Genomic DNA, 26,182 nt, shown 5'->3' with positions numbered 1-26,182 from the left:
TTTTAGTCCACCTCCAAGTGGAAAATATCCATAATTGCCTCCTTTCCTTTAGATGTCTTACTTAGATTTATGCATTGTGTTTATCAGATTTGTGACTCTAATTGTTAATCATTGAGTGTTCTAGTAATCATGTACATAACAGCGGAGCAGATGGAAATTTCCACTGGCCTTCTCCGGTTGTTTTTTGTTAAACTGGGTGGACAGCCAGTCTCTTGCCCTATAGCACAACAAAGCAAACCTTCTGGGCACAGCCCTTTTGTCCTAATGAGTTGGGTGACCCTTTCTCCTCGATCATGTGAGCCAAAGTTGTTTTGAAGGACAGCTTTGTCTCAGATTTAGCCAGCCTGTAATTAAACTCACAAACCGCAAGAGTCACAAGGTCAGAGGTCATGTAGGTGTGCTACCACATCACAAATGATTCATGTTGCAGAGCTGATTCAAGAAATGATTGTCTTGTTGCTGGATGAATTTGTGTGGCATATAAGACATTAGCTGTCATTTAGGTAGATTTTGGACTGTTGTTACCAGTTTTAATGCAGATCATTCAAAAATGCTGATGCTAGCTGTGAAATATTTTGTATTAATAAGCAACAGCATAAATGTAATTAAAATTTACATATATTAGATATACCCTTCAAGAGATAATGAAAACACTCTGTAAAACTAGTTAAAGAGGGAAAGTGTAGTAATACAGTGATAAAGCCAGTATGACTCAACACCGTGTAAGTGATTTTTATTAGGAAACAGAGACTGATGCAAAACCAGTTAAATAACCTAAATGTTGGCTCCTTGTTGCGCACAGCATGGCTTTCCCTCAGCTCTTTTCCCTCAAAATATCAAAACTTTAAGTGCAGTTTCTAACAGATGTCGACAAGCGTCGTAGCACAAGAAATACTAAGTTAAATAATATCAGCATTGTAGAGCAGGGACGGTCCCGCAGTAAGCTCCTGCAGGAATATGATCGCACAGTGATTTCTTTGAGTTCTGTAGTATGCATGCATGCGCATATCAGAGAAAAATGCGCCGCGCTGGCGCCTCCTGACGACAGTTATGGGCTACTGCCGGTGCACAGAGCTGCAGAAGAGAGGGTCTTTCTCACATTTCCCGATCTCTCCCAGCCTAGTCCGCTCTGCCGCTTCCACATCACGGGCGACAGCAGACCGAGACGACGCGCGCCCAGCGCGCTTAAATCCCACATTCAACCCAGCCGGCCTCGTGTGCACAAAATCCACACCTAACTACAACCGGACAAGGTGAGTAAAATCGACGCAAGCACAAGGACCGTCGCGGTGTTTGGTACGCGACCGAAAGCCTCGTCGCTCGGTCTCCCAGGCCAGGCTAGTTGTCTGGTGCAGACGGAGATGAGGCCAGTTTTTTTCGGCCTGGTCTCCCTCTCTCTCTCCCCCCCCGGCTGGAAACATAAAGCCCCGGCGTTATAGTGGCGGCCCGGCTCAGCTTTCAGCTCGTCCACGTAGCAGCGGAGATCGGGAGCTAACGTTATTGTTGTGGAGCGGGTCGGGTCGAAGTTTGTGCTCAGGATAGAGCTGCGTCCGGTTGCTCCGCTCTGTGATTTAATTGGAATTCCTTTATCGAGTCGGATCCGACAATACAGCTCGGCACCAGCGGCCGCCGAGTGACTGGTTTTTGGAACTTTGTAGCAGCGTCGGTGTGCAGAGGGTTATGAAATTACTGCCCCAAGTTTGCACGATCCGGCCGCAGCGTAACAACAGACCTGTTACAGTGATATAGTTAAAGGGGCAAACGGTGCTGTGCGTAAATAAAAATACAGGTTAATGCGATTGTCTGCTGCACATGGCAGAGGTGGACAAAAGATTAGCACCAGAATGTAACTAGTGCTTTAATATGACTTAATTTGATTTCAGTGTTTTGTTTTGTTTTTCAAACTTGTTTATTAAAAACAGCTCATATGGCATGCATCAGATTGTCATATAGATACCTGTAGGAGTCCATCTAAAGACTGTTCTTTTTCTTCTAATTTACTAACTGCTTACAACAAATAACGTGAAACTGATTAGGTCAAATTATTAACCAAAGGGATTCTTTTTGGAAAACTGGGGCAGTTTCAAACATAACCAAGAGGCCAAGAGAGACACCCAGTTTTAATATGTTTACATGTGGCTTGGTGGCTGTTGTAAAGGGCTCCAGCCATGCACAGAGTGAAGACTCAAGTAAGATTTGTGTCTTCTCTCTGTGAGGTTGCTTTGTTGCTCCGTCTGGTGTAAAAAGAGAGCAAATGCATGTCTCCACCAAGAGCTGCATCTATTAAATACTATAAACACTTGACTGTGCTCTTTAACAAAAAAAAAAAAAAAAAGGGAGGGAGGTAGTCCAGACCTGCCTGAAATCTGTTGCCTTTGGGCGTTGGAGCATGCAAGTGTGCACCTCAAGTGACTAAGAGATTACTAAAGAACAGTGACTCACGCTCAGAATGTATTTGGCAAAGTCACAAGGACTTTCCCTGCATTTCGCCTCAGCTGCAGAACACATTCTTGCAAGTGAAAAGTGGTGTCCTGCTGATTTTATGTATCAAGAGATTTATTTGACCATTGCTTCACTTTTTTTTTTTCTTTTGCTATTCCCAAGCCATGTGTTGTTTATCACATGTCCCACCCTGCATCTGTGGGAAAAAAAGAAAAAAAGTGGGGCTTATTCCATTTGCAGATTATATTTTTTTTTTTTTAAAAAAAGGAGTGAGGTTGCTGTCATTTGTTTGTCAAATTTTGTGGAAAGCTGAATCCTAAGTTGTGTTCTATTTATCCGTGCCAACTGTTTGTCTGGTTGTTCTAACCCTCCATCTGACTGCTCCCACTGGCTGCCAACCATGCTGTGATCTAGCGCTTTCAGCTGATGAAGGCTGCCACTGCTGCCGCATCCATTTGATCATATATCAGCATCTTTTCACTTAGATATACCTGTGAAACGGCGCGGCTGGGTTACAATGCCTACACACAGTGGTTGATAAAATAGCGCGGGTATGATGCTGTATGACAGATCGCGTCACCGAGCCGCGTCTGAGCATTTATCAGGATGAGGCATGATCACAGGCGGTTTGTCATTGTAGATTTTAGGTTTTAACAAGGAGCAGAGAGAGAAAGGCTGTCGATCAGAGCCTTCACTGCTTCGTTGTTGCTTATCTCCGCATAGAGGCGGATGTAAATTTAATTGTATGCAGTAACTACCATCACATTTAAAGCTACGCACGGTAATTGTTGGGAGCTGCAGGGCCCGACAACTTGCCAGCGCTTGTATTTTTCCATGTCACTGCTCCTTGTAGCTCCACTCAGTGTGTGGGGGGCAGACCTCTCTTTAGTGTGAGGCCGAAGCCAGGCATCTTTCCAAACTTGAACCACCCCCCCAACCTTCTCTGCTGGTTATAAACACTGCTTTGTGCCACAGAGCTGCTCTCTATGGTTTTTACTCACATATTACTACAACACCACTGGTTCCACTAGATACTGGAATCTGCAATTGGAAGTATACCCACTGTAGCCTGCTGTTTGACAGACAAAGTCAGATGTTTCCTCATTAAAATGAAGCTTTTGGATTAATATGCCAGAGTTCAAGAGGCAGATTGTCCCACTGTTGCCTCTAAAGTAGTTTGCATTTAAGTGTGTTTTCTGGCCGGGATGTGGCGGTGGCATTTTCGGGCTTAGGCTGTGCTATCATGATGGTTATTGGAGAGCAAGAGCAGAGTAAATACATTTCAAACAGCACAGCGCAACTGAGTATTAGCAAATGATCCGATAGCATCTGTAATCCTCAGGAAAACCTGGAGAGTTGTCTTTGAATAGTGCTTGCCTCCGTCAGACAGTTGGCAGGCAGTAGGGGTGTCCACATGTGTGAGTGGCTGGCTAGGTTAGCGGCGCGGCTGAATGCTACAGTATGCAGGCAGATCAGATTACTGAACTATTAGCCATGGCCTCCCATCCCCGGCCCGGGGAAATGATTTTCCACTGTCATAATTCCCTAGACTGAATTACGCAGGCCAGTGACTCAGAGATACTCAATACTACAGGCCTGAGTACTGCATGGTATAACTGGAGAGGCGAGATATGTTATGACCCCCGTTGCACTAGACCACAATATATATATTTTTTTTATTTTGAGTTTCTTTATGAGCTCTGAGACCTGCTTTCAAGCACAGATGGCAGTGGTGACCCGGCATCAACTTTGGTTGCCTGAAAGGTAGAGTTCAGTGTGGTGTTTACACTTCAGCTGACAGTGTGCTGCAAAGGAGGAAACCTGTCACCAAAACAATGTACTGTTCCTCTATTGTGGTGCGTCCTAGGCTGATGGGTGATGAGGCAGTGAGAATCAAGCAGGCCTCTAGTGGAATTTTACTGAATGGAAAGCAGGGAGTGGGGGTGGAGGGCTGGGTGGAAGAGAGACTAGCTGGTGGAGGTAGGACCCATGTTTCCGAGGTGCATACCCCCTGAGGCAGGAATCCGATACATTCCAGAGGATCCTGTATCCAGACGAATAATGGTAACTGGGGGTGTTGTGTTTCATCAAATGACACATGACTGGGGCATAAGTGCTGGGAAATTAAGACCTATGTCATAGGCTCAGAGTTAGCTAGCTCTGGTTGCCTGAGGGGTCAGAATGTATGCCAGAAGGGCAGGACAGGTTATGAGATATGGCAGAACACTGTTTCTTTTTTCTTTTTTTTTGCTCTTCGTCTTATCACACCCATTCCCCTTTACCACTGTTAAGATAGAGACATTTACATCTCTTTAGGCCATTTAGTTGGCACGCTCATCCAGAACAAGATACAATGAATGACGTGGTAGGAAAACCATCAGTTGTCTTTAGTACATTAAACTCAATTGTGTTCTGATTAGGCCCACAGCAGGAGTTATACTGAACAAAGATTGGCTGTTAAATTGCTTCTAATGAATGACAAAAGAGCCTCGCTTGGCTACTCGCTATATAAATTTTGATAAGAAGCTGTTTTTAAGGTCCATAGGCTTCTGAATATTGCATGACCTTGCTCTACATATGGGCTTTTTACAACTTCACTTTCCTCTAGATCAACACCACTAAATCAATGGGTTTAATTTTCTGCTTTGAGTGGAGAATTTTGTGCTCTCCAGCCCCTAAGCTTAAAGGCTATTTATACTGCAGACACAGAAAAAAGCAGCCTGTTTTATTTAGTGGTCAAAAAACAAGCTGTCGGGTGTTAATGGACTTCACCTCAGCCTTTCCGGTGGACCCTCGGGGTACTGCGCGTTCATACGCTCGGCGAGGGAGCTCTCGGCACTGGCCTGTTAATGAAGCCATTTTCAGAGATGGAGCGATGCCGTAATGGGAACGCACCACTTCACTGCCGGATATTCTAACCCCGTCCTCATCATAAGTGCTATCAGTCATTGGATATGATTAGATTCTTTTCCTCCTTTGTCCATTTAGCTGTTTGGTTTGCTCTTTATCAGACTGAGTTAGAGCTGTGTCAGTGTCTTAGTGTTGCATTGAGAAATGCATTTACTGCATCCAGGTATTTAAAAATTTAAACTTGTAATACGTGTTATACTGGAAATCTAGGTTGATTACATCTTGAAGTGTTTTCTTACATTGTTGAGTTCATTGATATGAACACTGAGGGAAGACAGGTGGTGGTGGTGGTGGTGGTGGTGGGGGTTATGTTTAGTCAGTTGTCGTGGCCTCGGCCGAGTGTGGCTGCACTACGCATACCACACACGTGCGCTCACCTCTTGTAGAACTAGCGTGTGTGTACGCCCTCACCCGTGCATGTCTCACGTTGTATACAGTTTAGTTGGAAATAGCATCCAGCAGATATCCCGTAAATGGAGAAGTTCAAGCTATTTACACGGCTGTCACTAAGGAGTAAACAGTAAGTGGGTGAATTTAAAGTTAAAGAGGAATTGCAGGGTTTGCAAGATTACATAATAACATATGACGAGTTTAGCACCAAATATACACTTGGCCACTTTATTTGCAACCATGCCAAAATTAATGAAACCCTTCAATGAAAACTGCTTTTTAAATGTACTTTTATAAAATATATACTTTTTATAAATTAGAGAGATTTTTCAAATTTGTGGTCATTTCTAGAATCTGCTGTGCTGCTCTTGTCATGTATTCTTAACAATTATGCATTGTTTTGATCAAACTAATAATTGTTTATTAATAGGTCAATTCATATAATAGTTGTTCCATTATTGATATGACAATTTACCCACGTAAATATTGCATTCAGTTATTTATTCATCATCTAATTTCACTAACTTCACTGTTAGGACATTAATAATAATAATAATAAATTAGCCATAATAAATAGGCCTGATTAGACCTTAAATTGGACCTGAAATTCAAAAGTATTTCTGTGACACATTGATTAATTTATGCCACAGCAGCCCTCTCCTTGGTTTTTTTTTTTTTGTTTGTTTACTTTACTGCTTGGCCTACCTGTTGTCATAAAAAAACTGTTGTCATTAATTTAATTACTGAAGTAATATGCAGATAAAATAATCTGTAGGCAAGGAAAATAACAGAAATGATTTACATACTCTACCAACAGTCGTTAGCTTAAGCCAGTTTCTCAAAATCAATTTTAAGTGTCTGCTACGAATACGAGTGGTTGTGTTTATAATCATAATATACCGTGCTAGGATGAGGACAGAAAGTAAACAATATTGTGTCTTGTTCTCGCTGCAGTCTTGACAAAGCACTCTGGGATGCTTTTTCTTCAAGTGCCTGTGCATAGCAGTCCTACTTGTGATAAGCCATTTCCAATTTGCAGTGCTTGTAGAGCGCCACGTTGTTGGGTCTCTGTCTTAGTACTCACTATAAGTTATCATGAGTGAGTTTTTTTTTAAGCTGCAGCTTGTTCTCCAGTCATTGGAATGCATTGCCCAGGCTTTGATTACATTGATGACTTGCACCGCCCCTAACATAGTCACTCGCTGTCATTATAAAGTGCTCCTCTTTTATGTTTCTCTGACTACAGGCCATAGAAACTACTTCATTCTCTGCTCTGCATTGTTTTGGGTCTCTAGTAATCCGCCCACCAAGTGTGAAACGGATTCAATGAAGTCGCTTTCAAGAAAAATAAAGAACACACATGCCACACAAGTACAGAGATCCCATCATTTCTTAATGATATGCAGTTAAAATAAATTGAGAATAACCTTTCCATATTCAGCAGCACCACAGACTCCAGCCTCTAACACAGCCATAAGTTAATTCTCTGAAGTAGCTCAGACAAATACTGAATGTTGTGACCTTCACAAAGGAAGGAGAACTGCTGTATTAGATTGTGTCAGATTGACTTGCGCGTACCTATTTGCAGATAACTGGCAGTGTAATCACTGTCCGTATTTGTGCAGCGTTTAAGCTTGTGCTTATGCTGTTTGATGGCTCTTCCTCGAGCCTAAACAAGATCACAGCTTTGACCTCGTGTTTTCTGTTTGCCAACTCATGTTTACAGCACTGTCATGATGAGCCATGATACTGTGAAAAGAAAGAAAAAAGAAAAGCTGGGAGCAAACACCTACACAAAGTCAGGTAGAGGTTTCAGTTTTCCTTTGTTAGTCTGTAATGGTAGTTTGTTGTTAGCTAGGAGAGCGATACAACATGAGAGCAGGCAGATCTGTGGCACACTCTTTCTGTTCTCTGTCCAGTTGCTTGAGAGTAGACCACGCCAGAGTGGTGGCATCCCACCAGGACTGCATTGACTTTAGTAGGGCATCTGGTGCCCAGTGCCCCTGTTCTCTTCTCTTTCCCTCTCTCCCCCGTCTCTTGGCCCCAAAGCAGACAATTTTACCACATCACAGCAAGTCATCTGGTGTCCAGTCGGCTCCCATCTGTGAGTGTATTTGACTTCAGTGCAAACAAAACATTCTAGCATGCAAACGGCCACTAATACATCTAAACAGCTTAGCCCAGCTTTTTTTCCCCCCTCTCATCTTTGTTTGGAAACTATGAGTCATTGTCAGGGTTATGGGTCATCCCCATATCAGTTCATAAAATCAGAATACAGCTTTACAAAGCGACCACAGCTGATGACACACCCATATTCCGTTTTGAATTGCTGAGGTGGAAAGAATTGTGATGGTGCCGACCCCAGGTTTAGCTTCTGGCAGCTCTGTGTGCACCCCTCCACTGATCCGAGGCGGTGCCACGTCTGCCCAGCCCGCTGTCTCTCATCCATCCTGGGTGGCAGAGAGGTATGTGCCTATGTGTGTGTGTGTGTGTGTGTGTGTGTGTGTGTGTGTAGCAGTCCCTGTTTGTGCAGGACAGGTGTTGGCGGCCCGGAGGTTGGTCCAGACACAGCTGGGGCACCTAGACAGAAGGACAGCTGGAGCCTGCAAATGACAGCAGGATGAATGAGCTTTGTTTTGCCAGGTTTTGGCCAGTTTTATTCAAAGGGCGCAGCTTCGAGTGGGGTCAGTTGTGACAGTCAGGTGGCGTAACGGCTGGCTGCTCCCAGTGGAAAGCGTACAGCAGCAAGCATTTGGTCCTTACAGAGAGGCTTGGAGGCTGTTTGGGTAAAGAAACTAAACTAAAGGAACTTTAGTGGGGTGTGCAAGCCTGCAAACACAAACACAACCCTACCCCCTCTGTGAAGTGTTAAGTGGCCGGATATGTTTGGTGAATGGGACACAGGTGTCTGGGCCGGGCTGTATGTGCCCGGCCAGAGGTCTGTGTTTGTTTTCTCTTGGTAATGGCCTCCAACTCTCTGCTGCAGCTTGACCGAGCTCATTGGCTCTCAATGGGCCGAGATGGACCCCCCCCCCTTTTTTTCCCCCTCAACTGTGGGACTGGGTAGTGGATGAAATAGAGTGAAGAATCTGATAATGAAATTCATGACTGGGATTCTGTGGCTATACATTGAGCAAGCCTGGCATTTTTTCAGATTCCTATGTCTTCCTTTATTCTTTCCTTTATCCCTCCAATGCCTGTGATCTGCCCCAGCAGAGAAGGCATTTGAAGTTGTGAAGGCTCTGGCTTTTGTGTTGAGTCCTCAAAGTGCTTATGTGACAGGTAGAGCAGAGCTGCAGGGGAGTAATGTGACTCCGCTATATAGTCCGAAACCTCCCCGGTCGCCATCTTCCACGCCCTTGTCTCCCATTTTCTTCCCGCACACAGGCTTCATCCCCGTACTGACGTCACTCCGCTGAGCTCCCCTTTGTTGAGTAATAGCTCAAAGGTGCGCTTCAGGCTTTGAGGAAAACACACACACACACAGCTACCACAACTCTATACCGTGTCTCCCCTGGGAGTGCAACAGGGTGAGGTAATGGCTTGTTAACCCCTCAGCCACCTCCATGTTTAGCCATGATAGCGTCAGGAACGGCAGCTATCACCACCCTCATCTGATTGTTTTGAGTAACCCCGTGGTCTCCAGATGGCCCGGCCTCAGTGCTGGTTTATGATAACCATACAGTTAATGTCTGGCCTATATAACACTCTCCCAGTTTCTTGCCCGCCCCTCCGCTTCCCTCAAACTCTGCTCTCATTTCTCCCTGCCACCCTCTGTGCTATTGTCTCTGATGCCTTCTCCTGAGTGCCCTGTTTTATTTCTTTATTTTACTCATCTTTATAAATTCCAGAATCCATTTCTTTTGCCCCCAGGCACAGTGGGTGATGGCTAGAGACAGTGTAGCAAATTAAATTTTGTATCCCTTTTTTGCTCCCAGGACACGGGTAAGATGGAACAGCAGAAGGAGAACAGGAGCTAGGAAAGCTAGAAGGAAAAAAGCCCATTTCCCATGCATTACTGTCTCTGTCCTTAGGGTCTACAATGGAGTAACACCAACACCTCTATCACCCTTTTTTTTCTCTCTCTCTCTCCCTCTGTAATTTTCCTTTTTTAGTTCGCTCTTACTGCTGGTGTTCATTCTCACGCGGCCTAACCTGAAGGTCTCTCTGCTCTTGCTACCACCGCTAACACAATCTGACCCAGTTTATTAGTTTGGGTCTAGTGAATCATTAATTGAGGTTATCTAACTGTTCCTGTAATGATTCCGCTGTGACTCGTGTGTCAGAGCCTCTCAGTGTTTGTAACCAATCAAGCTCTACCCTCACGCTTCTCGCTTTTACACATTTGTACTTTATCATAACCATCGAGCAGAAAAAGCATCGTCCCTCAAGCTAGACTATATGTTTAATAGGTGTGCTGTGCACTGTAATATGTCATTGTGTCAGAGCACAATACGAGGACTAAGTGCACTGAATGCAAATTAATCTTGTGGGATGGCAGCAGCTGAATAGAGTGTGGTTTTGGGAAAGGAGGGGAGAGAAGGGAGGGACAGAAGAAGGGCTAACAGTGGCGACAGAGAAGAGAGAGAAAAGAGCATGTGAGAAGGAGGAGGTGAGGGGGGGTGGGGGGGTGGGATGTAGTCATCGCCAGGCCCATTCATCATGCAGTGCCTGCTGGGATGCGCTGGGGTCAGTCCCGCACAACACAATTACAGCCTGTTCTGGTGTGTTGTGCTCGGCTTCGCTGTGTTCCGACTGTGTTCTGTTGTCTTTTGTTAGAGTTCCTCTGTTCTAGCTCTCTTCTTCCTCCTTTTGCATGTTTTCCTTCTCTGCTCGTTTGTGTCCTCTTCTGTTCAGTGGCAGATTTCGCTTTCTCTTTCTTCTTCTGTTACATATTTTTGAACCTGCTGCTCCAGCGATCACCGCAGCACTTCTTTGAGCTAAACATCTCATTTAGTTACACATTTGTTGTGTTTTGGGGTTTTCTTTAAACCTCAAACTTGACTTTTTAAAATAAATTGCTATATTGTGTTTCGTGTGTCCTATGGCATCAGGCCTCTTTCATCCACATGAATTGCAGCCACTAGTTTGATTCATGTGATTGACAGGCCTGGCTAGCATGGGGGTGTGAGATGCTAGTAACCATGTTGTTTACTCTGCCTGCCTGACAGACTTCTGTGAGCCTACAGATGTTTCCAGAAAGCGGCACATATGTTCCGTGTACTCTTATGTCAGTTGGAAGCATGTCTGATCACGAGGATGTCTGGCTCTTTTTGTCCTTGACTGTTTTGCATGCAGTGAAAAAGTTTTTCAGTGGTCCAAACGTTTAAATAAAAACACTGTGCAAAGATACTTTTGTTAACATACACTTTACTGGCTACTTTGTTACCGGGTTTGACCCCCTTTTTGCCTTCAGGACCGCCTTAATTCTTTGCGACAGCTATTCAATAAAGTCCTGGAAACATTCCTCAGAGATTTCAGTCCATATTGACATGATAGCATCACACAATTGATGCAGATTTGTTGGCTGCGTATCCATGATACTAATGTCCTGTTTAACCATGTCCCAAAGGAGCGCTGTTGGATTGAGATCTGGTGACTGTGGAGGCCATTTGAGTAAATTAAACTCATTGTTTAAGAAACTAGTTTGACATGATTTGAGCTTTGTGACATGGTGTGTTATCCTGCTGGAAGCAGCCATCAGAAGGTCATAAAGGGATGAACATGGTCAGGTCAGCTGTGGCATATAAAGTAGTACCAAAGAGCCCAAAGTGTGCCAAGAAAATATCACCATTACACCAGCAGCAGCCTGAACTGCTGATGCAAGGCAGGATGGGTCCATGCTTTCATGATGTTTATACCTAATTCTGACCCTACAATCAAAATGTTATAGCAAAAATCAAGACTCATGAGACCAGGCAGCATTTTTCTGATCTTCCATTGTTCAATTTTGGTGAGTCCATGTGAACTGTAGCCTCAGTATTCTGACAGTAGTGGCACCTGGTATGGTCTTCGGCTCCTGTAGCCCATCTGCTTTGACATTTGATGTATTGTGCATTCAGACATTCTCTTCTGCATATCTTGGTTGTAATAAGTGTTATTTGAGTTACTGTCGCCTTCCTATTAGCTCAAAGCAGTCTGTCTACTCTCTGACCTCTGGGATCAACAAGGCATTTCCAGAGACGTTCTCTGGTTCTCTGAATCTTCTTTTTTCAGATCATTTTCTGTACACACTAAAGAGAAATTTCTAAAAAAAAAAAAAAAAAAGAGAGAGAAGTTTCTAAAATACTCAGACCAGCCTGTCTGACACTAACAATAATGCCAAGTCACTGAAAGTTCCTTTCTTCTCCTTTCTGTTGCTCAGTTCGAACATCAGCAACAAGTCATCTTGACCATGTCTACCTGCCTAAATGGATGCAGTTGCTGCTATTATTATTGACTGATTAGATATTTACATTATTGTGCAGTTAAGTACCTAATAAAGTGGCCGGTGACTGCATGTTAGCACTGCAGCATGTGCTTGTGTCACTTTGCTAAAATGCGAAAGAGACAGCATAAATCATCTGATTTGACTTTAGGGCACTCAATAAATAAAAGCCTGTGTTGCGACTCAAAGGATAATATCACAGTTGTGAGTAACTGTTATTTTTGTTTAATCTTTTTTGCTTTTTTTTTTTTAGTTGGTCTATAAAGCATTACAAAAGAGTCAAAAATGCCTGTTACATAAGGATGGTAATCATTGGCAGTCTACCGATTTGACTCCAATTCAGAATTTATTCTTATTTCAAAACAAAATTTGATTCACTGAAAGAAAGGGTGGCATTTTTAGTTTGGCTTGTACCACAGGCTGTTCATTCTGTGCCAAACCACTGACTCCTATCCTTTGCCCACTGAGCTGCAATTGAGAATTTTTTAACAGAAAAGGCAGAGAAAAGGTATTTGAGGATATGTAGCTTTTATAAATTAATTAATTGTGGTAGTTAAGGTAATTTCATCAACATTGAAGAATACTGAACGATCCTGTATAAAATTCTTCAATGTGGTTTAATGGTTTGTTCAGTGCTGCTGTGTGTGTTGGTCAGCTGGTGTGGATTAGTATTCACAAAATACTTAACCTCCCAATTATAAAGTCAGTAAATGTGAAATGTGGTGTTGCGCTGCAGCCTCACAGTTGAGCTCTTCATTGTGTCCCAAACATCTACCATGTGACAAAGAAAAGCAAATCTTTCAATACACGCGGGAAATTGTGAGACTGAATTGCTGCCGTGTGTATTTTTGTGTGTCTCGTTAGTTAATGAATGATAGTAGGCTCCCGTTCAGTGTTTTGAGTTTTAATGATGGAGTTGGTTTACATTCGGATGACAAATGGGGCTTTTAATTAATGGCATCATTAGAACAACTGTCTGGATTTGTATAATATAGCATGCTGGCTGTGGAGTAATATGATACAGCTTAAGTTTCTTTATGACTTTTATACTTTTGTTTCTAAGTCTCGTTTTGTTTTGACAGTTAACCTGCCATGAAACGACAAATACTCAGTTTTCTCCCAGAAATGTTTTCTTAGTATTGAAAAGGCTGTCTGTTTAGCAGCAAGTCGACTGCGGGGAGTGGGTGTTCCTTTCGTTTTGTTTCAGAGTATTGTTGTGTTCTTTGTATTAAATTGAAACATGCTTTGTTACAAAAGCAAATACAAATGCACCCAAATGTCCCTGGAGTTCACTTGCTCTCTGTGGATGCTTTGGGTGGTGGCTTGGCTAACAGGAAGCCCCAGTATTGACTGGAAGAATGACAAGTCATAGCCAGAAAATGCAACAGTTTAAAGTAACCGAGCATCTGGAAGCAATTTGAAACAATGGATTGTCTTTAGGAGGCTCCTTGTCAGACTGCATAAATGCTTCTCTTTCCTGACATTCTTAAGTTTTGGGCCTCTTGAGACAACTTTGGGGGATCTTAGACAATGCTAGTGATTGATTTATTATGCTTTAATTTGATATTCGTCTCAAAAATCATCATCCTCGTGCATGCTGGAATAGTTTTGGTGGTTTGACAGATAGGAATCTTTGCAGATTTTACCCAAACCTGACAGAGTAAAAACACATTCCAGTCATGTGCAATTTAAGTGTGCATAAAATCTACAAAGATGCATATCTACAAAACTTAAGATATAGAATATAGGTGCAGCCCAGCCTGACACACCCCTGTAAAGATTATCAGGAAGTAACACAGATTAATGGAAAATATGTATTTGTGTGACCTGCTTATACTGATTTTGGTAGATTCCAATTTTCAATTAATTCCATTACCCCAAGGTGCTGTATATTGTAAGTTTAAGACTACTGCTGCAGCTATCGATTATTTTAGTAATTGAGTATTCTATCGATTATTCCATTATTACTCGAGTAATCGGATAAGAAATACTTTTTTCGTATTAACAGTTCATCTGCATATTTTAACTTCTGTACTGCAGTTTTTCCCTGTGTGAAACAAACAGGGTGGATGGAGCAACTATAAAGTTCTCTTTTCTTCACTTACTGATCAGGTGGTTGATGAAGGACCTCCAGCCGTTTCCCAGTAAAGGTTTAATGGTGGTTACAGGGGCGAAAAAGCTTCTTTTGGAAGCTTCTTTCCATCTGAGCTCGCCGTCCAGCACCGGCTCCACCTCTTTGCGCTTGTGCAGACTGCATTTAGAACAGCTGACTGCTGTTTATTATCAGTGTTTATGTTGAAAAAAACTGGGGGCTGCAAGAGCGCAGTGTTGTAATGCTTTGTATTCACTAGCATTATCCTAGACACGTTTCTACTGCAGGTCTATATTTAATTACTGATCATCGATTAAATTATGATGGGGGACGGGGTCCTTCCGGTACCTGACGATCGCTTGTGCTTAATGGCGGCCCTCGCTAGTAAACCGCGGTTAAACTGGAAGCTGAACACACAAACATGGTAGAGAGCGGTGGAGGCGTGGAAAACCATGTCAGCGATGATCCACTTTAAGTGTCAAAGGGAATCCGTCGCAGCGAGTGAGAGTTTTTTTAGAATCTAAGTTTTTTTTTTAAAACGCCTGATTCACACTACAGTCCAGTAGGTGGCGGTAAAGCAGCTCTAAGCTGGTTTGTCTACCGCCATTACACCCACGAGAAGAAAAATACGAAGATACCTGAGCGCTGCAGAGTTTAAACGAAGCAGCAAGTTTGTGTCGAGGATTTTTTATAATCGAATTATTCGAGTTACCCGATGAATCGTTGCAGCCCTAGTTAAGACTCTACAGTAGTAGAAAGAAAACCCCCAAATTTATATAATCCCATATGAGTGAGCCCTCTGGCTCTGAGTGCTGTGTATCTCTAGCTTTAGCCACTTTGCCTTTGTTAGATTCTGTAAAATGTCCATGTTTAGCTGGGTGAGGGTGATTTATGTGTTGGACTAGGTTTGTTGTTATGAACATTTTCGTGGTGGCAAGCTTTGTGTCTTCGCTCACTCTGAGCGTGTGCGTGACTGCTTGCCTGTGCCACTTCACACACATAAAATGGACCGACTTGTAATTGGACATGGACAGTCCATCAATGCATCTCTAGAGGAAATGATACCTTTTTGAGCCCATGAGTAGATTTTAATAATGTGCTGATCTGCTGGCACTGCTGTGCTCTAATCAGCTGTAAGGCAGGTGAAAACTAAAGCAGTTGACTTTAATGTTAATATTTATCTCTGATATCAACAATAAACCTGGCCAGTCAAATGTAATACAAGGTCTAACCGCATCCCACGTCGATCGGGTTGCTAAGTACACCTGCTCGAGCGCCTGCCCAGTCTGCAGATGCAGCAGCCTGTCTGTCGTCGAGCCGTCTTTTGCCCTAATGAAGCTGGGGAAATGTGACGACATGCCTCACATTTCACTCTTCACCTAATTGTGTTGATGTGGAGGCTGATAGGAGTGTTGTGGTGGTTAATCTTCCCAGTGAGAGGAAATGGCGGAGTCATCAAGGGATATGGCTCAGCTAATTAGACTAGTGTACTCTTCCATAAGCAAGGGGAAAGGTGGGGGTGAAGTGAGGTCTAGCAAAAAAGCAAGGGGGTGGGGGGGGGTGGGGGGTGGGTTTTGGAAGTTTTTATTCATTCAACGTGTACTTAAAGTTGCTCCAAACTTCTGGCTGGTATGTGGGGCATATGCTTTGAATGTCGCTCAGTGATAGAATTCAAATTCTGACAAGAACCAAAAATAAAAATAAAAAAATCCCCTGTGTTCGTTACAGCCTGACATTTTTACTTCTTGCCAGAGCACCATTTTGGAGAACTTGAAACTAAAGTCATTTGAAGTTACACACGCTGCTGCAATAATTCTGTTTGACTTCATCCTCACCCAAGAAAAGCTGTTAGTACCTTTGACTGATTAGGGCCTGAAGCCTCTGGCTCTCAATTAGACAGAAGACAAAGCTTCAACTCTTGCTGCTGGGAAATCAGAAGCAATGAATTAGTGATAAAGGTTTTAAAGACAACACCATTAGAGGAGCTCTGAGGAGAAGCTGGACAGGGTTTTTTTTTTTCTCCCCCACCATCTTTTCAATTTGCCAAGCAGGTAATTTGGAATCAAAGGAAATACCAGTAGCGTGCTTTGTATTTCCCTTTCTCTGCTTCTTCCCCTCTCTTTCTCCCTCCAGCTACCAGTGACAGTGATATTAACCTCCTCTCTGCTGCATGGGACTCATGTGACCTGGAAGTCATCCCTTGTGAGAAGCGGTCAACTGTTCTGCTGCTCAGGGTCTCGAGCCTCTGAAGCTCGTAATGCTTTGTGACTCCATCGCTCGGGGGTGGGCGGATCAAATAATATATTAATATTATGTTGCGAGCTTGGGTTGAGAAGCGCTACGTTAGCACAATTTTTCTGCAGAGTCATACTCTGATGAGGCCTTATTTCAAAGGCTGCCTTAGGCCCTGTTTGATTTTATTTTAGATTCCAACCTATTGCCAGTGACATCCACACCACTTATCCCCTCCCCACCCTCCCCCCTCCATATTGACCGCCACTAGCACACAGAGCGCCCATATTCATCAGGCTGATAGTGGCAGTGTTTGCCACATTCCCCACCACCCCATCTGTCTGCGCTCCTCTCCGCTCGTGGAGGGAGCTCAGGCCTGTCACCTGAGGGATAAACTGTGTGGTGGAAACTTGTATCCTCTGAGGTATGCAGGGTAGATGCAGACCCTCATTTGGTTCAGCTGTCGTGCCTTGTGCAGACAGGGAGGGCAAAGCACGCCTGCGTCTCTGTTATTGGAGGAGTTACGGGGCTGGGTGAGACATTTACTGTTTGCAAGGAGGTTTTCACGCCTCTTTAAATCTAAAATTGGGTCATGGCGGGCCTTTTGCAGGGGCGCTTTTATTTAACTTGTGTATTATTTCATTTGCATTGGTCTTTTTTTCCCCCACCAAAAACAAAACAAAACAAAAAAACAGCAAAAAAATCAACTTGCCCTAAACAGCTCTGACTTTAATGTCTTGTGACTGAGTTTTTCAAAAACATTTGTTAGTGGTTAGGATTTTGATGGCTATAGCGGCTGGTCTGAGGTCAGCCTGCTTGTACTGCTGACGGCAGGGTGCCAGTTTTTCCTTCCTTCCTTCCTTTTTTTTTAAAAACTACCTTAAACTCTAGACTTAGTTATATTTTATCTAAAGACTAATTACCAAAAATATATTTTTTATACATTACATCACAGAGAATGAGCTAATTATGAGCAAGGAGTCACAGCACTACATTTGTTACTCTACGCGACAGTATAGAGTATACAGAGTGAGTTAAAGGAATGCAATCTGCTACTCACTGGCACCGTGTCCTTTTCTGTATAAGGCCTGCTAATATTTTAAGAGCTTCAAAGAGAAATGTTTCTCCAGTGTTTTTTTTTTTTTTTTAATCATGACCTCGGAATAGAGAAGGCAAAACTTAATATTTTGCCAGCTTTCCTGCCTAAACCGGTACATCGTGTTTCTTGCTGCTGAGATTTTCATCCTGCCACAGAGGTCGCCTGTTTTCAGATAATGCTACCAAAGGTCTGGTACTTCAGTCAGAGTAATGTGGGATGTGGGAGGGAAGTTCAAACATCACCCCTGCCTTCTCCCCAAAAATCCTTCCATGTCCTGTCTGTGCTTTCTCTCTCTCTCTCTCTCTCTCAGCCATCACTTTACCTTTCCTCAGCCTCACTCTTTCGATTGATGGTGACATCACCCTTTGCATAATGGAATCCAGCCTTCCTTGCAGTCCCTCTTCACTCTCATCAGCTGCTTGCTCTAATTAGATGAGGGTGATTTCAATAAAGTTACCGTCGTCCTCACTCCATTAGTTATATTAACACACAGATTCCTGCCCTGGAGTTGTCTGTCTATCCTCCGCCTTTCACCGGGGGGGCCAGTCCTCCTCTTTTCATGGATCTGTGTAACCTAGTTACTGAGGCCCAGCAGGGGAGGCCAATCAATTAATGAACAAAGGAGACCGCTCGCTGAGCAGCAGCGCAAGTCTGGGACTATAAACAGGGCGCTCCCAAAACATGGTCACTGTCAGTTCAGCGCTCAACTGATGGATGTTGTTTTGCTTTGTTGCTTTGCGCGCGTGTAAGTGCACGTCTGAGAGGACTATTTCAGAGCAGTCTAAAGCAAATGGATACTGTTATCTGTTTGAACACACTGCCAGCCAGACAAAACTCTGCTGTCTATTATTGAGGATGAGACGTGAAAGAAGGGGAAGAAATTGAACATTTTTGTCAGGAGAGCTCAGAATACCTTCCATTGCCATTATGTTTCAACATATTTGAGATGTGCATAAATAGATGTTGAGCAAAGCTAACAAATTCTGGTCAAAGGTTAAAAATCCATATTCAGAGGTTCTCCCCCTGGCAACAGGCAGATCATCCACCTGTGCTTACAATCTTTCACCACTTTCTCATCCGTCCCTTTTCTCAATACCTCTTTTCATCCTAGTAAGTCCTCCTTTTTCACCACAGCTCACCCTTTTTTTTTTTTTAGACATCCCTCAGGTCCACCCCTCATTCTATTCTTTCTTCTCTCCAGCCTCCTGGTTTCTCTTGTCATCCCTTTTTTGTTAAATCTGGCTGTTCGTCCCTAGTGTTCCCCTCCCTGGAGTTTCCAGCTCTGTCTCCCTGTGTGTGAGATCAGTGAACAGGCTGTTGCAACAAGCTGCTGAATAATGTAAGCACAGGGCTATAGGCCAGAGTTTCATTTAACCCTTTGATCTCTGATCATACAGTGGGTGAGGTGGACACATCTTAAATGACAGCTCGACAGCAGGGAGAAGCAGCCTGGAGGCCGTTTTGCTTCCGCCTTCCTCCGGCCCTTAACTAAGGGCTAAAGTTTCCCCATCCGGTTTCATTGTCAGGGCCTTTGTAAGCAGAAACACAGTGAGCGTCTTTAGCCTTTGTTATTCTAACATTGATGTATAATTAAAGGGTTAGAAAAGGCAATGCTGAATAATTGATATTGGAGCAAAGATGTCATGGCATCCTGATCTTCATTGTGCTCAGTATTTTAACTTGCAGCGCAGATAAAAGATTTACCAGTTTGCTTTCTGGTCATCTACTTCAGTTGGCAGTGATTCATTGTGACACGTGCTATTCTCTGACTGAGGAGCTCTTAGAATTTATTTATTTATTTTATTTTTTTTATCATTCAGCTTAATTTCACCCATTTGTATTTTTAAGAGCCCTACAACAGATTGACAGCCTGTACAGGGTGTACCCTCCCGCCCTATGACAGCTGGATGGATGGATGTACTTTTAAGTATCAAAACACAAGGCCGCAGACTGAAGAGTAAAGCAATACCAATTTGTATCAATAAGCTGACCAAGCCATACATTTGTAGGAAGACAAAAAAAGTATTGAGCACATAAGGTCTCATTAACCCTTTGTAATCAATACGTTTCCTCTCACCTTAAGTGCTTCTAGTTAGCTTTCGAGCCTCATATCCTGAAGCTTGGGTGTATTGATCTGCCCAGCTGATTGGAAGTTTTCCTTTAGGAGTTATAGGATAGCAGTGGGATTATGAGTGGGTTTTCACGGATGGATCAGCTTACTCCTTCTTACCCCCGGTTCCGTCCCCACACCTGCTACAGCTAGCAAGAACACAAACCACGCTGCCCATCTGTGCGTGCAAATCCGCATGTGTCTGTGCAAGCGGCTGCTTGTGTGCTCAGGAGAGCACACGGCTGAGAGGCGTATCAAATGAGAAATGTGTTACATAGGGTTTATGGTGACAGCGTGTGCTTGAACCCCATTGACTTCGGCAGCTGCTGGACTGTTATGGATGCGTGGCAGGAGACAGATTTTAGATTTTTACGGGGCTAACACACTACGTGACAGTCTGCTTTTCCGATTGGGTGCTAGGACCCGGAACCCACTGCCAATCAGCACACTTTTGCACTCATGAGCACACACATGCATATACACATCATTAAACTGTCAAGCAGTAGATACAGTATGTGTGTGTATGGGACACTGCAAGGTGGTGTTTAATTCATAGGTCTGGCAGGCTTTAGTTAAAAGTACAAGGAAAAGTGTACCTTTGTACTTAAATGCATGTACTTTGCCCTGCTTCTCTCTTTTCTCACGAATGCTAAAATATAGTTTTGATTTTAAAGGTGTTTTGCAGGATACACAGAGTGCATTAGCCCAGTAATGGCTTGACCTCGTGCATAGCCCCCATCCTCCCCCTTTTGTAAACTGATATCAGTTTGTGTGTGTGTGTGTGTGTGTGTGTGTCTGTGCGTGCGTGCACGTGTGCACCCGTGGTGTCACAGTCGGATACACAGCAGCTGTAGAGGAGGCAGTGAAGAGGGGAAATGGGAATAGCCAGCACAGTAGACAGAGCCCAGATAGACCTGTCAGCTCTGTGACACCCACACATGCCTCACACTCTCCTCCAGGATGAAGACCAGAGGAAGGGAAAGCAGCGTGTCAGGGTGCAGCTAGAGCGTTTCAGTGAGGGGCAAATGGTTAAGGCCAAAGCTGTGGCAGAGGTGTGGTAGTGCTGTGCAGATGCTTGCCTACTTTTGTTAACACGGATCGACAGATTCACAGAAAGAAGCAGGATTTAACTATATCAATTTTTGCTGGACACCTGTCCAGGGTGTGCCCTACCTCTTGCTCTATAGCAGCTGTGTTAGGCTCCAGCCCTGCCCATGACCCTGTATTGGATAAGCGGAAGAAAATGGACGGATGGGATGGATTTTGTAGCTTAAGTCTGCTAGAAGTTATGAGCTAATGTTGGGACTGTCTGCATCGCACTGAGGTCTGAAACCTGACTTGGCCACTTCAAGACAATAACATAGTTGTGTTAAAGCCACTCCTGTGTAGCTGTTGGCCTGTGTTTAGGATTAATGTCTTGCTGAAACCCAAGTTTTGTTGCAAGGAAGCCTCTCCAAGCGTGATTCTGCAGCAACCAGGCTTTGTGGTGGCAGGATGAGTTATGATGACATCACACTTTTTCATTTACACCAAACATAGCGTTTAGTGTGACAGAAAAAAAAAAAAAGCTCATTTTTCTCTCTATTCCAAAAACTATTTCAGCTTTGTTCCAAATTCTCCCACATGCCTTCTGGCACACACTAGCTGAGATGTCATCAGTTTTAACAGTGATTTTCCAGTCTGCCATAAAACTAGCTGGTAAACCACCTGGCCACATTGTCTCTCATCTCTCAGCCATGAAACCTTGCAGGTTCTTCAGAGGTACTGCAGACCTCCTGGTGGGCCTCAAAGTAGTGTCTTTCAATGCAGAGATGCTCTGTTTTTGAAGGCGGCCTCCTCAGCTGTGGTGAATTAACTCCTTTTTTCAGTCGCTGACCTTGCTTGTTCACTGTTTTCCTTTTTTTTTTTTTTTTTTTTTTTTTAGCATTTTCACTGTTGCTTACCGTTCAGTATGTAATGCAACTTTCTGACTCTGCCTGCACCTTTTCTACCTCATCTAAACACTTAAAAATTATGAGTTCTTCATGTGGGTTTTTTTTTTTTTTTACATTAATATCAAGTGGAGCTAATACAAACATGTCATGCAGTTGCATCCAAATGCAATTACATTTCTTACAATTGTTCACATTTTTATTTCAATTAAGAAAATGGAAAGGACACTTGTGGGGGCTCGTGCTGCCACGTTGGAAAATCTGGAAGTATAGCTGAGCTCAACTGCGGTTGTGTTTTTTCAAACCGCTGCTGTGGAAGAAAGAATGAGACGGAGAAAGAGAGAGAAGAGAAAAAAGTCGAGGCTCAGTTTCAAGCAACACATAGGATTTGTAATAAGATTCATGGCTGGGCCTACAGTTGGGTGTGTAATTATTGTTATTGTGATAAGCCAATCACGAGGCTCGGTATTTCTCTGCAGTTGGATGTGTCAACTGTGCGCTGTTTGTTTATGTAAAATATACTGTAGACAAATTTCCACTTCCCTCCATTTATCTGTTGTTCTTGATTGTGCGCTGAAAGCGAGCTGATGATTATGAGTGTGTTTTCATACGGGGAGGGGGAATCCTATCTATTTGATCTTGCAGGCAAAAATATGGGCAGCACAACAGAATCTCATCTCTTGTGTCAGCTATTCTTCCGTGCTGCGATATTCCCATGGGAACGCATTTCTGCTGCGCGAATCACAGACAGATCAGTGCGGGCCGGTTCTTATCTGGACATGAAAGACGGGAAGATGGAAGAGGGAAGGTGTAAAAGTGAGGGAGAGAGAGGGAGGAAAGGAGAGGAAGAGGTCCCCTGGGAATCGCAATACCTGAAATTCAGGGCGGGGGGGGGGGGGGGGGGGGGGGGGGGGGGGGGGGCTCTTGAATCTAGCTCATCATCGTTTCATGAGCAGGTATTGTACTTCTCCTCTTTGCAGCCCAGGATACAAGCTCACCTCGGCTGCTTTCCCCCCGGTTTCTCACAGATTGAGCAGATTAGACAGTTATATTGTTTATGTGAGTGCCACGGCTCCTGTTACAGCATGCCTGGGGATTTTATTATTAGTTTGATAGTTTTCTTTTTATTCGTCTGCGGCCATCACGAGCACTGTTGTTGTTTGATAGCATCTCTGGTTCATGTCAGGTCAGCAAATCTGTTATTGCTGTTCTGCTGCAGGTGTGAAAGTCCTAATAAAACTGTTGTGCTTTAGTCAGACATTCTGTGGGGCTCTACATAGGGTTTTCTCAGCTGAACGGGCATTTGGTCAGCAGACCCTGCAGCATGAAACCACACTGACTCTTAAGTGCTGTTATCTTATTTGCCCCTTCCACTCAGAAACCCCAACTCCCACACTCGCATTCATGTAGACGTGCCTCATTCACGAACAGCGTGACTTTGACCTCTGAGTGATGTGTATTGTCTGTGTAAAGAGAGACCCATAACGAATCTTCAGTCCCCAATGGAGACATCGGGTTGCCCGCCATGCTCCCTTGTCCTTCACTAGCGTCCTGAGATGACAGTAGATAAACAATGGGAACAAACAGTCACTCCCACTAGCATTGATCTGGCTCGCTCACCCCTCCCTGCTTTCACCAACAACGCCACATTGATTCCACCTACACTCAATTTATATGAAGCCCCCCCACCCCACACCGCCCCACCTTCCTTTTCTACCAGGACTGACAAAAATGATAAATGACCAACCCCTTCCTCCCTCTGCCGCCACCTCCCTCTGCCTCACGTTGGCTGTCCGAGGCTCTACAAGCCTATTTTCTACCCTCAGAAATCCAATAGAGTGTGCTTGCCTTTTTCTCTGAAGTGTACTTTTTGCCAGTGTGCAGGTTGTTCACCGCTACAGATTTTTGCTATAATTTCCGCACATAAACATGTCACTGGTATAATTTCAACCCTGCAGGACATCCATATCCGTGATGTCAGACCATCAAGGAAGACAAATGAAGGAAATTAATATGTATTTCAATGGCAGACAGTGTAGGATCACTTCTCCCTGTGGCTACTGCATCTAATAGTCTGCTGTGTCACTTAAAGAAGTAATCATATGCACAGTTTCCTAAAGGATGTCAATTATTTCCTTCTCTTTGGCTTAATCAGACCATTGTCTCATTATCTAATTATTATCTGGTTAATTTGTCCCCTGTGTAAATTACACGAGTTAGATTGTAGCTCATGCATACATGACATTTTGGATCAGCAACAGTTTGTCTGCTCACGTTAATAGAAGTTCAGCTCTTTATGATTCTTTTTTTCTGATCCAGTGTCCCCCTGTGCCTGTAAATGGGACACAGTGTCTATAAACAGATATACTGTGGCACCAACCTGCTGGTAGTTATCAACAGGAGTAAAGTTTTGAGTGTGTGTGTGTGTGTGTGTGTGTGTGTGTGTGTGTGTGTGTGTGTGTGTGTGTGTGTTTGTACGTGTGTGTGCGTGCGTATATGCTGCTTTTCACATGTTCCGTGGAAGCGATCGAGGCTATTGATGAGGGTGTCGATTCCACTCTGCCGGTGCCCCTCTATCTAGCTGCCCAGAGGTGTAATACCATTTCACATCTCAGTTAGACTGTTCCCTAATGATCCTTCTCCACTCCGTCTCCACTCAGGCACAGTTTTCCCATAGCTCCCAACTCCACACAGCTTTTCCCAGTGTGAGGCGGTCCATTTTACACTTCCTGATGCTCTCAGATCCTTGCTCGAAAACTAAAGAAGGTTGCAGGTTTGCGAGCCTCTAAGATGAAAATGATTCACGAGTGCCATGTATATTTTAGTCTCTGCTCCTCCTGTTTTTTAGTCATCTCAGGCTTAATCATGCTCACAAGTTATAAATGTGTAATCATGCCATTATGCTAGTGCCTGCTTAGGTTATCTTCCTTGATGATGATTTGTGTGTTGATGGGATCTGACACGATCTCTTAAATAGACGTCTAAGGGCAGGGTCCTGCAGTGGTTCTATGTGATAGTCGTTACCGTCTTCCCATTCTCACCATAATTGCTCTTAGGTAAAGATTGCACTACCTCGTGCGTATTTGAAGATAATTCCCGCTTTGTCCCGTTACTATGTCAAAGAATAGCATTGCAATCATTTCAATTATGACAGCACAGGGATCGAGGTCTTCGAGTAGGGCCTCGAGAAGTAATTGGAAGGGCATGGGCGAACCGAGGAAAGGCATTTTTCTTCTGCGAAATTGCCTCAGTCTTGGGGACAGTAAATTGAGGTGCTGAAAAATGATGTGATAATTCAGCCACATGGTTTGCTAGGGGAAATTGTCTGAAAGGCACTTTCTGGAGAATTAGAAGGCAAAACTACATTTCCCTCCCGAGTCCTCTGTCCTTCACGCAGTGGCATGAAATGAATTGATGAGATGGAGGGAGAGGGAAGTGTCGGTGTAAATGTTTGCAGCTAAAATGAAGCTGCCTGCTTGTGCATTCAGATTGGCTGAAGGGTGAGAGGCGGTAGCCGGAGTGAGGATATGGTGCTCCGCTTCACACTATTTCACGGCCTAAGCCTTTAATCGCAGCAACCACAATGAATGCATAAAATGGAATTCAAATTTCAGATTGATTGATTTTATATTGATGAATGCCAAGGCTGGCTTAAGGGGGGGAAAAAAAACAACAAACTGTGACTGTGGCTTTTTAAAATGTAACCTCTTTAAGAAGGCGAGTCCTTGCTGCTCTCATGTGCCTGTTTGTTGCTTTTAGATGTGCTTCAAACAAAATATGAAAATTCTTGCTTTTTGAAGTTTAATCTCTTCTCAAGAAAGGGTAGGAGGCAGAATGCAAATGCAGAAATTTGCTTCAGCTTTGCTATTTTCTGCTTGAGACTTGGGCATCTTGTAGCCGCGGACCGTCAGCATCTCTAAAATGTCAGGCTTTGAGTGAGCCTTCTAAGTGAGCTTCGTGCACATCTCCGTTCTCAAATGGAAAAAAAAAAAAGAAAGATGGATGCCATTCTAGCCTCCCTCCTCATATACTGCTCAAACTTCACCATATTGGCTCTATTGTGTCTCATTTCTTAATCCCTTCAAGGCATCTCACACAGTAACAGAGCTGCCATAAGCACATTTGGTACTGTTTGCAGATTAACAGGATTACAGATTATGGATTACACTTGTGTCATTCTTCCCCATTTAACCTTGACGCATGCCCCACTGAGACATTTACGGCCTTGCAAACACAAGAACAAATTTAGTGTTAGTGTTTGAACACAATGCTCGGGAATATTGCCCAGGAATAAAGACAAACAAGCAGATATTCTGTCAAGTCTCTCATGTCTGTCCCAGCTGTGGTCAAACCAGCAGCCTTTCGATGAGCGTCCTGCGGATTACTCCTCTCACTGTATTTCCTTCGGCACAGTTTCCGTGCCTCTGAACTCAACCTAACTCCAGCGTTTCCATGGGAAACGTGCAGTTGCCAAGGCCTGTGGCGATTGAGCACAGAGGGTCATCGTTTATTTCTGTCAGTCAGGAGCAAAGGGGACAGATTGGAGAGG

General features: G+C 43.8%; 1 protein-coding gene across 1 annotated transcript in view; it reads left to right on the top strand.

Moving 5' to 3' along the window:
- The first annotated feature begins 1,100 nt into the window (after positions 1-1,100).
- The window catches only part of ndst1a (N-deacetylase/N-sulfotransferase (heparan glucosaminyl) 1a), a 47,483-nt gene continuing 22,401 nt past the window's right edge, over positions 1,101-26,182 (top strand). The window contains exon 1 of the mRNA XM_030739038.1: positions 1,101-1,253. The gene's annotated coding sequence lies outside the window, so the exon portion shown is untranslated. The remainder of the gene's footprint in view (positions 1,254-26,182) is intronic.

This window comes from Archocentrus centrarchus, chromosome 10, assembly GCF_007364275.1.
Source record: "Archocentrus centrarchus isolate MPI-CPG fArcCen1 chromosome 10, fArcCen1, whole genome shotgun sequence".
In the NCBI taxonomy this organism is placed as follows: domain Eukaryota; kingdom Metazoa; phylum Chordata; class Actinopteri; order Cichliformes; family Cichlidae; genus Archocentrus; species Archocentrus centrarchus.
The sequence above is the reverse complement of the archived record's forward strand: the minus strand, read 5'-3'. Positions and strand labels throughout refer to the sequence as shown.